This window comes from Hemiscyllium ocellatum, unplaced genomic scaffold, assembly GCF_020745735.1.
Source record: "Hemiscyllium ocellatum isolate sHemOce1 unplaced genomic scaffold, sHemOce1.pat.X.cur. scaffold_487_pat_ctg1, whole genome shotgun sequence".
Classification (NCBI taxonomy): Eukaryota; Metazoa; Chordata; class Chondrichthyes; order Orectolobiformes; family Hemiscylliidae; genus Hemiscyllium; species Hemiscyllium ocellatum.
This window is the reverse complement of record NW_026869081.1, coordinates 89,705-104,732: the sequence shown is the minus strand read 5'-3', so window position 1 is coordinate 104,732 and position 15,028 is coordinate 89,705.

Below are 15,028 nucleotides of genomic sequence, written 5' to 3'. Positions count from 1 at the left end.
ACTTCACTGTGAATACAGCCCCCATACCTCACCCAGTGATGGCTCACAAAATCCTTTTGTCTCCCTGATGGCAACATTCAATACCAGAACATTCATGAAATATCACCCACTCACTTTCCAATAACAGAATGTGAGAACATCAATCACAGGGGCAGGTCGTTCACCCCTCACCTGCCTTGCCCTTCACTAAGATCATGGCTGATCTGCTCTTGGTCTCAAATCCTCTTTCAAACCCAATTCTTCATCGCCCTCAACTCTCTGACAGGTCAATATCCATCTACAAATACTTCAAATACTTCCAGTCATCTAGCTCCCCGAACACACTTGAGAAGAGAAATCCTGACATTCAATCCCACCTGTTTGAAGAAACCCCTTGCTGCTCCTATATCATGGCTTATTGATATGAACAAAAGTGGTTGACACAAGGGGTCAGGTTAAAATGACTGACCCTGATATCAAGGCAGTGGTTGACTTCTGTTGACATCAAGGAGCTTAACAAATCTGAATTTAATGGGAATCAGAGAAAACTCTCCAGTGTTTTGAGTCTAACATGGCACAAAGGAAGGTGTTCATCATCTCAGTCCTGGGTCACCTCTGTGGGAGATCCTCAGGGTAGCTTCCTCTTCACAAACACCTTCAGCTGCTTCATCAATGTCTCCCAGCCCCCACCCTCCTCACCATAAGATCCGAAGTGAGGATGGTCACTGAGGATTCCACAATGTTCAGAATAATTTGATGACCCCGTCAGCTCCTGAACTGGACTGTGTCCATGTGCAGCAAGACATGGACTCCATTGAGGCTTGTGCTTTTAAAGAGTCCGGAACATTCATATAAAGGACTGTCTGACACTGCACATTGCCACAGTAAAATAAGAGATCATTCCACACCTCACACTGGTTTCACAGGAATATGAGGAAGTCGTTCAGCCCATTGACACTATTGGAGAAGAACAGGGACAGCCCATTCAGTGCCTCCAACATATTACTCAGGAAGAGAAGGATTCTAGTGTGATGGGCCACACCAGAGCCCCTCGACAATATTTGAAGGTGGTAGCCGAGACTCTAATGTTTTCTTCTTTTAAAGAAAATGTAAAGTGTTTGTTCCAGATGCAATGTGAGTGGTCAAACAACACGATGTGAAGCATAACACCATTTACTTAAACACGATAGATGAAATAAAACCAAAGAAAGAGGAATTTAGAATAACGTAATGATATTGAACAAGTTAACAGAATAATAGATCTAGGAACTAATACTAATGAACTGTTCCAATACTGGAAAATCACATGAACACAGCCCTTGGCAAAAAGGAATATTCAGACGCTGAATGACACAAATATTTCTCCAGTTCAGGATTTAAAAAGAACACTAAGAGAAAATTCATAGAGAGTAGCAGCCAGGAGACATTCACTAAAGCTTTCAACTTGGTGGAGACCCCAATAATTTCTGATGTTACTGAGAAACCACAATGCAGAAATCCTAATCTGTGAGAGCTGACCACACCCATTCCATCTGCATTAAAATAAACCTAAGGCCTCACTAGTTGTTTACTCAAGTGGTCCTAACTAGCCAGCTTGGTAACAGTCATTCAATCTCTCTTGTCAAAAAAACCAGAACAAAATTACCTCTGAAAGCTACAGCATCATCACACTAGTCAGCAGATCGAGCTGTCATACAGGAACCAGGGGTAACACAATCAGGCCCTTGGCCCTGTCCAATCGGACGAGGAAGAAGCCAGTCAGTCCCTTGAGTCACTTACACAGGAACAGTAGGAGGCCATTCCCACCTCAATGCACTTACACAGGGGCAGAATGAGGTAATTGATGCTGATTCCTGATGAATGGCTTATGCTCGAAACGTCGATTCTCCTGCTGTGCTTTTCCAGCAAACCACTGTCTACTCTGATCTTCAGCATCAACTGTCCTCGCTGTCTCCTAACTGATGCTCTGACATGGTGAACAAGTGGAGCAGAGGCTGCACAGACAGACTGCTCCACGTTGTTCCTCGTAGCTCCGTCTGCATTAAGCACACGTGGGACTTTAACGGCGTTTTCTAGTGGTGAGGAGGAAAGCCATATGTCTTGTGTGAAGTCACAAGAAGGCACCTTCCATCTCTGAGAAGCCAGCCTGGTGTTCTCTATGTAGGGTGGAAGCTAGTGGGAATGGTTACCTGTTACAGATGGAAGGTATTGTGGCTGCTGTTGGGGATTGTGAGTAACATGACGTTCAGTACGGGTTCACACGCCGTCTGCACAATAACGTGGGGAGAGTTAATTTAGGCATATAAACTATTAGGAAAGTCACGTTAGACTAATGGATGGACTCTCTAAGTTCAAATAATGCTGATCTTGTTCATGTTGATCTTGTCTAGTTCACGTCCTGTTCAGTGTAACCTGTATGCCTTACTCTGTCCAAGTCTATTTCCACCCTATGGTCTGTCTGGCCTTGCTGACTATGATCTGCCTCCACTGCTCATAAATAAAGCGTTTCCCTGTACTGAGGTACACGTGACAATAAATCAAACCAACCAATCCTGGGTAAAGTCTGGAATGTCTCTCCCTGTCAATGTCTCTTTTGGAAGTAAGTGATCGCTGCCACTCCTCATGTTTAACGTCACCGTTTCTTCTTCTCTCACAGCTCTACTGATTAAACACTCAGCTTCTTCACTCTATCCTCGTGATACCATCACGCGTGTCTGTGGTAAGGAGATCATTCCTTACAAAGGAGATCAAATCCGTAGAGTGTCACAACCAGGCTGTCAGCAAGGCCCTACAACAGCAGGAAGATGACATTACTTATGTACTTGAATCATCTTACAATGAAGGACAGCATACCATTGACTGCACCCATTACTTACACAGGGTTTGATTTGGATCGGTCAGCATAGACTTGTGAGTGGGAGATCATGCTTCCCAAATTTGTTACAGTTCGTTGATGAAGTGACCAAGAAGGTTGATGAGGTTCCGAGCGGTAACCATAGTCTCTATGGATATCAGTAAGGCCTTCAATAAGGTTCCACATGGCAGGCTGCTCTGGAGAGTTACATCACGTGGAATGCTGGGGAACTGGCCAATTGGTTACACAGTTGGCTTGATGGTAGGAAGCAGAGGTTTTAGCAGAAGGATGCTTGTCAGGCTGGAGGCTGAGTCCATTGCTGTTTGTTATCTATGATTTGGTTGAGAATATACAAGGTATGATTTGTAAGTTTACAGATGACACTAAAATAAGTAGGAACATGATCAGTGAGGAAGTTTATCAGAAATTGCTGCAGGACCTTAATCAGGTGGGGAAGTGGGCCGAGAAATGGCAAATGGAATTTAATATAGAAGTGTGATGTCTTGGAAACTCAACTCAACGTAGGAGTTGCACGGTGAATGGGAGAGTCTTAAGGGGTGTAGTGGGCAGAGAGACCTTGGTATGCAGGTGCACGGTTCTCTAAGAGTGGAGTCACATGTAGACAGGGCAGTGAAGAAGGCATTTGGCACACTGACCTTCATCAGGCCGGACATTGAGGATGGAAGTTGAGAATTGCAGTTATACAGGACTTTGGTAAGGCCGCACTGGAGTATTGTGTTCAGGTTTTGTCACTTTGTTATAGGGAGCACGTGTCTATCTCCTAAGGATGTTATTACGGTACCTTGCTGTGGCAACCGACAGGATACCCTTCGTTGTTCAGTCCTTCCCAGGAACTGAAAAACTATGCCATGTTCTTCGTGACCTGCAACACATTATCAATGAGGTTGAGCACCTCACCAAGACCTTCCCCACACCTCCATTGCTTGCCTTTAAACAACCACCAAACCTCAAACAGATCATATGTTCGCAGCAAGCTGCCCAACTTTCAGGACAGCTCCATACAACCCTGTCACGGTAGGCGCTGCAAGACGTGTCAGAATGTGGACATGGCTATTCCCATTACATGTGAGGACACCTCCCACCATGTATGTGGCAGGTACTCATGTGACTCAGCCAACATTGTCTATCTTATACATTACAGGCAAGGGCGCCCGGAGGCATGGTACCTTGGGGAAACCGAGCAAAGGCTACGGCAAGAGATGAATGGGCACTACACAACAATCAACAGACAGAAGTGTTGCCTCCCAGTTAGGGACACTTCTGCGGTACAGGACATTCAACCTCGGACCTTCGGGTGACCATCCTCTAAGGAAGACTTCAGGACAGGCAACAGCGAAAATTGGCCAAGCAGGGGCTGATAGCTAAGTTCAGTACCCATTGGGAGGGTCTCAACCGGGCCCTTGGGTTCATGTCATACTTCAGGTGACCACCATTGCACTATATACACACTTAGACACACTTTTACACACACACACAAACACACACACACACAGAGTAACTCCTATACACACACATACACACGGACACACATATACACACACACACACACAGACACTCGCGCACACCCTTACAGACACACACACTCCCATACTCACACATGCATCCTCTCAGAGACTTAGATCACTCTACACTCATGCAGGCACATATACCCTCTCTCTCACGGACACTCGCAAACCCCCACCCCAGACACATACACACTACCACACTCACACATGCACCCCCTCACTGAATTAAGACACTCTGCAATCACTACACACACATATACAGTCCCTCTCACACTTACAACCCCCCAACCAGACAGACATACACACAGACAGATACAAAGACCCACATGCGCACATACATTTTGTGGGGTGAATTTGTACTTGCAGAGTTACATTGTACTTTGCTCAAAAACAGTAAAACTCTGTTATCTGACTTTTTAGGTTAGAATCGATCTAAAATCATGGCATGGACAGAGAACACAGAGCGCTAACACCTTCGACATATTGTGTAACTAACCCAATTGTTACAGTTAACCTGAGAATGCAACTTTTAAAAAAAGGTTTTTTGATTTAAACACGGAAGAAGGTAAACTATCATGGTATTCGAGCAGATGAAAGACACAACAGACAATCAAGGTAATTTTCAATGTGTAGTTTCAGTTACATCATACTGTAATTTTTTGCTATAAATACTGTGCCTTACAATTTTGCCCTCCACAATCACCTGAAGAAGGTGCGGTTCTCTGAAAGCTGGTGTGCTTCCAATTAAACCTGTTGGACTATAACCTGGCGTTGTGTGATTTTTAACTGTGGACACCCCAGTCCAACACCGGCATCTCCAAATCATGATTACTGTGAAGTGGAATTGTATTAATCGTTCTCCAGTACTCTGCAACCCCCTCCCTCTCCTCCCCCATGGTCATATTCTAATTAAAATTAATGTTAGAGGTCATCTCGCCACGATATTCATGCTCTTCGCAAGCATTATTGTGAGATTTTCTCTAGAGTTATGCATGTAGAGTAGAAAAGGACAATGATTTTAAACAATGCTGTGTATTACCCTAGAGAGCTGAGACTGCTCTAAACTGGATGGGAACCTTTCAGCAGCCTGGTAATGTTTCTGCTGCCTCTGTACAGGATCTTAGTGAGATCACATTGGAGTAGTGTGTAAAGAATTTTTCTACTCAATGAAGAAAGTGTATTGTTATGTTGGAAGGAGCTCAGAGATAGTTCCCTCAACTGATTCCTGCAAATAAGGTGTCTTAGGATGGAGAAATAGCAGGAAAGTGGAACAGAGGCCGCGATAACATCGGGTATGATTGTATTCAATGGCGGAGCTGGTTCGAGGGGTTGGATTCCTGACTGATGCTCCTCGTCCACAATCAGCCTTTCGACCGTGTTACACAGTATAGAGGGAGGACTGTCTATCAAACAGGAAGCAGGCTCTCTGGATAAGTCAGTCTTAATCAGTTTGTCAGAATATCACCAGTGGAGTCACACAGTGACCAGTGCGGGGACCTCAACTATTTACAATCTACATCAATGATCAGGAGGTTGGAACAGATATACAGATACTGAGTTTGGTGATGTCGCTTGGATAAGCAAGAGATTAAATTATCAAGAGAGGGTGGAGTGTCTGCAAATAGATACAGAAAGTTCAAGGCAATGGATAATAATTTGGAAGGAGCAATACAACATAATATAACCTGTAATTTCATTTACAGGAATAATGGAAGGCAGTATCTTACTGAAATGGAGAGGGATTACAGTGTTTAATGATACTGTGTACTGGGGGGTTCACTCAGACCCGTTCAGACATGGGAGATTTGCTCCATCCCTGATTATCTGCTCCTTTACATTCCAAGTGACCACATTGCTCTCCGTTCACATAGAATATTTTGTTGTGGTTGGTTGGTGGTAGGGATGGTGTTTTGAAACGTGTATCAAGGGGACGGCCTTTATCCAAGATATATTCATTCCTTTCTACAAGGAGACCCGTAGAAGATGGGAATGGCTGACTGCTTCTGAATGAAGGAACTGTGGCTGCTTTCAGGACAGGGGTATTCACCAACATAATGTATTGTGCATGGACCCACTGGAACATTAATCGAGTGAGAGCTCCTTCAGTTCCTCTACCTCTCCCCATTTATTGGCTACTCTGCAGATTCCATGTACACCTTCAGGAATCCCACTATACTGGGAAAATAAGGATACACCTGGCAGCTTCCCGCTGAGGGAGAAGCAATGTATTGACCTCATCCACCATATACATCCTCCATCACCGAATGGTGACATTGATGTTGAGATACTGGGAGATGATGGAGCTGTCACCGACTCCGGCCTGGAAAGTTTCGGATCACACAAGCTGAATGAAACTGTGACCCTAATAGGGGGCAGCCCCGTCTTCCCCCTGGCGTGAAGCTGCAGGTCATGTTGAAGAAGGTGACACCGCTCTGTGACCAGCTCCTTGTTCAGTCCAGATCCCCTCATACTCTGTTCCTGGGTTAAGTGTAACTTGGGAAGCTGTTCCTGGAAAACCCGGGGTGGATACAGCAGATCCCTTTCCCTACACACACTCACTCCGTGATTTCAGAGCTTCCCCTCTCTGCAGCCTCTGTTCCATTTGGTGTTCATGTTACACACCCAGATGCTGTTACCATAGTCCCCATGCTCCACCCAAAGTTGGGTCACCAAATCCTCCGGTCTCACTGAATGTCTGAGGCAGCTCAGAGCACAAGCCCCAGCAAACCATCCCCAGCAACTCCACTAACTTTTCAATTACAGGAGTCAGTCAGAAATCCCTCGGCTACAAATATTGTGGTCCAGACCAGATCCCCGCAAAACATTTTAAGAAGGCCACTTAGACCCAAACCATTCCTTATTTGAAAGAGAGATGTGAAGTGTATTTTCCAGATATGTTGTGACTGGTCAAAGCACTCAACATTAAGCCAAGTATAATCTATTCAAATGCTTTAGTAAAAATACAATCAAAGAAATTTTGGGAGAGCTTATATGTTGGTACACTTACACAAACAATAGATACCGTACCTTCTTGGTATACGCTGCTTGGCACAAAGATCAATTCAAACACAGATTCTTACATGCAGTTTTTTGATCAAGGAAAAATCAACATCAACAACCATCTCAGAGAGAAAAGCAGCTGGGGATCATGTATTGAAACTTCGAACCCTCCTGGGATCTCCAACAGCTTCAGGATGCTGCAGCCAAAAACAAAACGAGAAACCCTGGTCTGGGAGAACTGGCCACTGCCCTTCCATTGTTACCACCGTTTTAATAAAACCTAAAGGCCTCCTCAGTTATTTACTTAAACTGTTTTCAGACAGCAGTTCTGCACCTCTGCCTTTAAAACCTCTCTTAAAAAAAACATGAGAAAATAACCTTTTTATAGTGATAGTATCCTCACAACTCCACCTTTAATAAAATGATCTGTCAATATACAAAGATGGATTCATGTTAGACCTCCTAATCTTCCTCTATTAGTAGCAGATAGAAAGGATAGTGAAAAAGGTGTTTGGTATGCTTTCCCTTATTGGTCATAGTATTGAGTACAGGAGTTGGGATGTCATGTTGCGGCTGGACAGGACATTGGTTAGGCCACTGTTGGAATATTGCGGGCAATTCTGGTCTCCTTCCTATCGGAAAGATGTTGTGAAACCTGAAAAGGTTTAGAAAAGATTTACAAGAATGTTGCCAGGACTAGAGGATTTGAGCTACAGGGAGAGGCTGAACAGGCTGGAGCTAATTTCCCTGGAGAGTCGGAGGCTGAGGGGTGACCTTATAAATGTTCACTAAATTATGAGGGGCATGGATAGGATAAATAGGCAAAGTCTTACCCTGGGGACGGGGAGTCCAGAACTAGAGGGCCTAGGTTTAGGGTGAGAGGGGAAAGATATCAAAGAGACCTAAGGGGCAACCTTTTTCATGCAGAGGGTGATACGTGTATGGAATGAGCTGCCAGAGGATTTGGTGGAGGCTGATACAATTTAAGAGGCATTTGGATAGGTATATGAATAGGAAGGGTTTGGAGGGATATGGGCCGGGTGCTGGCAGGTGGGACGAGATTGGGTTGGGATATCTGGGGGCATGGACGGGTTGGACAGAAGCGTCTGCTTCCATGCTGTACATCTCTATGATGTACAGCATCTCACAACGAGATTCGATTTCAATCATTTTACTCCTGCCACAAAATGCCTTTGTCTTTCTTCATCCACGTCTCCAGAATGTGTCAAAACTTAGTTTTCTCGCCCTGTCACCTGTATAATTACAAATTGAATGGCAGCAATAATAAATTCAATCGAAACAGACTGGTATTTTTTCACCTGAATGGCCCCAAAGTTTTAAGGGGTCACGATCAGTGATAAAGATTTATCTCATGTATGTTATTCGCAATTTAAATGCTGAAATGTTGGAACGCCAACATCAAGCTCAAGGCCTCCTTCCCCATTGTAGAATAAATCTGTTGATGTTTGCCCTGGACACTCCAACCACACGTTATATAATGGAGCACTCCTCATCTCTCCAATAGTCCTCTGAATGACCTAACTCCTCATGTCTCAGCATAAAAGAATTACATACTTCTGTACCTCTTAATGCTATAACCTCTTTACCTGCTACTCCTGGCCTATGCCGGTAACCTTACTTTCACAGGTATATGTTTTAAGAAGATCTCGCTCATTCTTCACAATCTCTCACAGAAACCAAACATTGCTTTCTGAACTCAATCATCATCATCAGCCATTTCAGTTTCTAATCTTGCCATTGTTACTCTCTGCTCTTCCCCATGAGTTCTCACGACTGCAGGAAGTGAATTGTTGAACTTCTCCAAAATAAGAATCTCTCTAAGAGTGCCATAGCCTTTGCTCTGTTTTTAATACCAATACCCACCTTTCAAAATTACTTTGTTTGGTTCTTTCAAATTCAATGTACGCTTAACGAGGGAGGTTTTTTTTAGATTCCAGAAACGCTATCTGTAGCTCTGGCCCAAGTTCATATGCCCTTCAGATGGCTTTCTTCACCTCCTCACAGTGGCCAGATACCTCCACTGATCGGGATGCAAATACCTACCAGCTCTGTGTGCATCAACTAAATCCACATGGTCACTGATCACTGCATTTGTTTAGCCACTTTCTCAAATGGAATTAAAAAGTCTCCCCCATCCTTCTAATCAAATTTAGACAATGCCTGGGCATATTTAAACAGAACCCCATCAGGCTTTTGGCTACTAAAGGATTGCTCATCCTCACTATCCTCCTCATCCAACCTACCGTCTGCCTTCATCTCCACCTTCTATGCCAACTTTCCTAATTACTAACTTTTGAAGCTGAAAATCTCTGGTTTTCTTCTCTCTCTTTCTCTCTTTCTTATTCATTTCCTTTTCTTTTATTTCTACTTATCATTTTAATTTAAATGGTTTCAATTCCTTCTCATGTTCAAGGCACCTCATTTCAAATTGAATTCGAGCTATTTCCAAAGAGTTTGATGGCGGTTCCACCAAATGTAATTGCCGAGCTATAGCTGTAATTATCTCTCATTTTCTCACAGACAAACACAACCCCAACTCCAGCTTGTCTGTCAATTCCTACAGCTTTACCTTCATTCCCTTTTATAAACCCCCCAACTTCACTTCGTCCACACCCAGAGAACTCTCAGTGACTGAAAGAATCTTTATACACAAAACACGTTTTAAACCAACCGAATTCAACATCCGCAACAACTACTATATGTGACTTTTCAACCCAATAGTCTCTGTTGCATACTCTCCAGTGTCTGCATGAGAGTATTCTGGATGCTCTGGTTTCCTCCCACAATCTAAAGATGTGCATATCAGGTGAATTGGCCATGCTAAATTGTTTGTGGTTTTCAGGGATGTGGGGTTTAGATGCCTTAGTTGGGGAAAATGTGTACTAATAGGGTAAAGGAATGTTTCTGGGTAGGTCACTCCTCGGAGGGTAGGGTGAACTTGTTGGGTCAAATGGCCTGTTTGCACATTGTGGGGATTGTAATTGTAAACCCAATTTGGTATTATCAATTTAGAACCAGACAAGAAACCCCAGTTTGCTATAGACCAACCAGACTGCCTCAAACTATTTCAAGGAAGTCGCTTGGATGCCAACATTTTCTTATTTTAAAGGCAGATGCGAAGTGGGAGTTCCAGATGTGATGCTACGAGCCAAACCACTCACCATTAATTAAAACACAATATATTTAATGTAATGAAAATCCATACAAAATGAAGAGGATTTGAGAATAACGTAACTATTGGAAGCCTTAACCGAACAATGGATACAAAACCGTCTACAAATGAACTGTTCCAATATACTAACATCACCTAAACACACCCCATGGTAACAAGGAGCATTCAGACATACAGTTCTCCAATCCAGGAGGAAACAGCATCAAGTGAAGCTTCAGAGAGAATAGCAGTTAGGGATAATTTACTAAAACTTCCAACCCTTCTGGGACACAAGCACCTGGTGACTTACAGCTATAAGGAAAAAAACTAGAAAGCCTGGTCTATGCGAGCTGGCCATTGTTACTACTATTTATTAAAAACCCAAAACCCCCAAAAGTTATTTACTTGAGATGTTTACAGTAGGTAGTTTGGACTTTAAGATCTCTTGTTAAAAAAAATAAAATAACCATTTTTTTTAAAAGTGACAGCATTGTCAGACAATTTAGATGCCTGGTCCTTTACTCAATGAGCTTCCCCGTGTTACTGATCCCAAGGTCACCTGAGTTGGCAAACACAGATACCCTCCAAGTTACAAGGATGTGTCGCATAACTTCTGAAACACGCCTGTCCATGGACCATCACATGGGACATACCGGGAAGTGAAAAACAGCCGGACACACACCATTTCACTGTTTCTGAGCTACACAATGCCAGCTATCCATACAAAATATAGCCAAAACCCAAGGCCAGGGAAAGATACAGAGGGACAGAGAGATTCACATTACAGGCAGAAACAGACAGTTAATTAACTGGAAGGAGGTTGTGGAAAAATGGGGGAAAAGACAGAGCAGTGGGACTAACTGGAGAAGTAAGATCTTCGAGAGTAAAATTACAAGAATGAGAACATTGAATAAAGGCATTGTCAGATCATCTGAAATGGTTTGTTACATTAAATTCTGAATCTGCTTGACAGAACATCACAAACAACATAAACTGGGACAAGATGACAGCCCAGCATGGAGAGCTGTACAGACCATGCTAGTGTGTTGCTCAGTAAACTGCACTAATCTGTCCAGCATGGAGAGCATTGCAAACTTTACTATAATATGCTAACTATACTCGCATCAGATTACTGTCTCCAATTGGAAGGTTTGCTCTCGCTTCGTGAGTGTGTGTTCATCAGAGTGTACAGATGAGGTAAAGTGTTTGAGAATGTTAAAATAAAGGCATTGCCATAAAAATAGCAATATACATCCGTGTGAACATGAATGACAGATGGATGGGAGGTTGGTGTGTGTTCGAATCAGATTTGCTTCAACAGGGTTGAAGCCGAGAGCGTCAGCAGCAGATTATTAACTTCATTAAGACTGTAATTTATAACTCAAGGTTCAAACAGGAGATGGAATAAGCCAGTGAGATACATCGCGGAGTGGTAAGTATTTCAAGTTAGAAATGGTCAGGGCATGGTGTCAGGAATCAGCTCATGATCAAAGGGATCTTCCACAGTTGTGACTCATCTGCTTCAGCTGCAGATATTGGCCAGGCATGGGATGGAAACACTGGAAGGAAGTGGAGTTTGTAACCAGAACAGTAGACAGTGACCTCCATGCTCTTAATATTTAAATAACAAAGGCAAAGATACAATACATTGCGGTTCTCCGCTGAAACTGAGTAGGTCAACATCGAGACCCATGAGTAACAGTGCCAGAGCAGAGGGAGGCAGTAATTGAACACCTTCATTTATGTAGTTAGTAGTGGTCTGTAGAGTAAATATCTGGATTCAGAGTTTCAACAGGAACAATAATAGGGGATAGAAGTGTAGAGAATATGAAAGAACAGTAATACAGTCATAACCAGTTTATAGAAAAAAAAAGGATAGTGACACTTACCAGGAACACCAACGATAGCCAGGAAGGGATAATAAAAATATTGCATAAAGAGAAGAGCGTAATAGATCCGCCATGATAATGACAACCAATAATATGCAGAAAGATACCAAATATAATCGGATAAACTCCTGTCTATTGTTGAAATATTCCATTCGAATGTTCTCAGATTCTGATCCATTGTTGGGACATTCCAGTCTAATGTTCTCAGATTCTGATCCATTGTTGGAACATTCCAGTCTAATGTTCTCAGATTCTGATCTCTCCTCCCCCTCTCCCTGGATCTGCTGACCCCTGTCAGTACTGTCGGTGATGGTCCCGCTCATATTATGGGATAACGCATTGAACGGCGCCCATTTATCATTAAAAGATGTAAATCCTTCACTGGGACAATTAGAATCTATGGAGATTGGCATTAATCACAGTCACTGAACAAATAGAATCAGTTAACCAGTTCCATACATCACTTTTCATATCACTATAAAAGGGAACATTTCCCGGTTTTGGATGGATTGGATGACGGTTGCTGAGGGATGGACCATAAATCTTTAATTTTTTATTTACTTTTCCTTGCATACAATATTATTAACAGAACACTGCAGGGGTGTATATGTGTTCCACTCTGTTTAGGAAAGGAAGCAGTTATAAAATAACAGATCAGCTACATAAAAAAAACATCGGATGGGCAAGTTTCTAGATGCCTTAACCTACAGTATGATACTTATTGACCAGTGTGAGGCTACGCTGGGTTTTAAGTGCCCTGTTTTCAAATCCTTTTATAATCTTGACACAGAGCACTGAGACTGCTGCTCAGGAACAGGCCGAAGCAATTCTGTCCCTATGGGTCTCTTACAGAAGGATAGGAGAAGGTCATTCAGTCCATATTAGCCTGTTGCTAATTGAAAAGGTGGAACTCTGGAATATTAGCGCATTTTGCCAACAAAATCATTCAAAATAAAAGGATTTGTTGCTGCAGCTGTATGAGGTGTCACTGAGAGGGCACCTGGAGTTCATTGTTTCTGTAACTGAGAAGGGTTGGACCTCCATCAGGTACAGTTTATAGGCTGCTTATAATCCAGGGGTTGCTGTGTCATTTAATGTCTCGTGGCTGTTATACAGGGACAGGAGGGTCCCATGCAGTCTCTCGAGCCTGTTACAGAGGGTCAGGAGGTGTTTATTTAACATTTCAAGTCTGTTACGCATAAATATTACGTTTAAACTAGTTATGGAATAGGAAAGACCTGAAGTAAACAATAAAGTTCTATCTTTGAACAAGGCCAATTTTGAAAGTGTTAGGCGAGCCCTGTGAAAGGCTGATTGCAATACCCTATTCACAGGTAAAGGGATGGTTGGAAAATGCAAGGCAATCAATACTTGGTTTTAGAGAGTCCAGAGCCAACGTGTTCCCATTAGTGAGAGGGGCAAAGCTGGTGGATGCAGGGAGTGCTAGAAGGCTAGATATATTGATGCTCTGTTCAAGTTAAAAACAGGCATATGTCAGGTAAACAGAGCTGAGATCAAGTGGATCCCCAGAGGAGTATAAGGGCAGCAAGTGTATAGTCAACGGGGAAATCGGGCCAGAAAAATGTGAACACGAGTTGGCTTTAGAAATAGGGTTAACGAGGTATTGAAGGAATTCTACAAACCTTTTCATGGCAAAAGATTAACTAGGGAGAGAATAGGGCACCTTTAAGATCAGTAAGGCTACCTATGTGTGGAACCACAAGAGATGGGAGGGATATGAAACGAGTATTTGTCCTCAGTATTTAATGTGGAGGGAGTTACAAGAGCGAGAGAATGAAGAATGTTTAGTGATATCTTGAAAAGTGTCTATATTACAAGGAAGTGTTCGACATTTTAAAACACATAAAGGTGAACAAATCCCTGGGACCTGATCAGTTATATCCCAGACGTTTGTGGGCAGCTAGGAAAGAGATTTCTCTGCATTTTGTTGATGTATTTGTATCATTGATTTCCACAGGTGAGGTGCCATGGTACTGGAGGGCTGCTAACGTAGTGTCATCATTTAAGAAAGGAAGGAAAAACCAGGTAATTATAGACTGGTGAGCCTGACGTCAATGGTAACTAAATTGTTGGAGGGGGTTTTGAGGGAAAGGATGTATATGCATTTGGAAAGACAAGGACAGAAGAGGGCTTTGTACATTGGAGATCACGTCTCACTGACTCGTTTGATTTTTTTGAGGAAGTGATGAAGATGATTGATGAAGGCAGGACAGTGGATGTTGTCTTTATGGAATTCAGTAAGAAAACCAAAACGTTCTACATGGTAGACTGGTTAGCAAGGTCAGACTACCTGGGATTCAGGGAGAGGTCGCCATTTAGATCCAACATTTTCTGGAATATTGGAGACAGGGCATGACACTGGATATTTGTTCATTGAACTTGGAGACCTGTGACCAGTGGTGTGCCGCAAAAATCAACAGTGAGTCCACTGCTTCTTGTCACTTATACAAATCATTTGCATTTGAGTATATGAAGTATGGTCAGTAAGCTTCTAGCTAATACCAAATTTGGTGGTGTAGTCGACAGTGAAAAATGATATCTCCGAACAAAGAGGAAAGTTGATTAGGTGAGCTGAGGGTGGCGGATG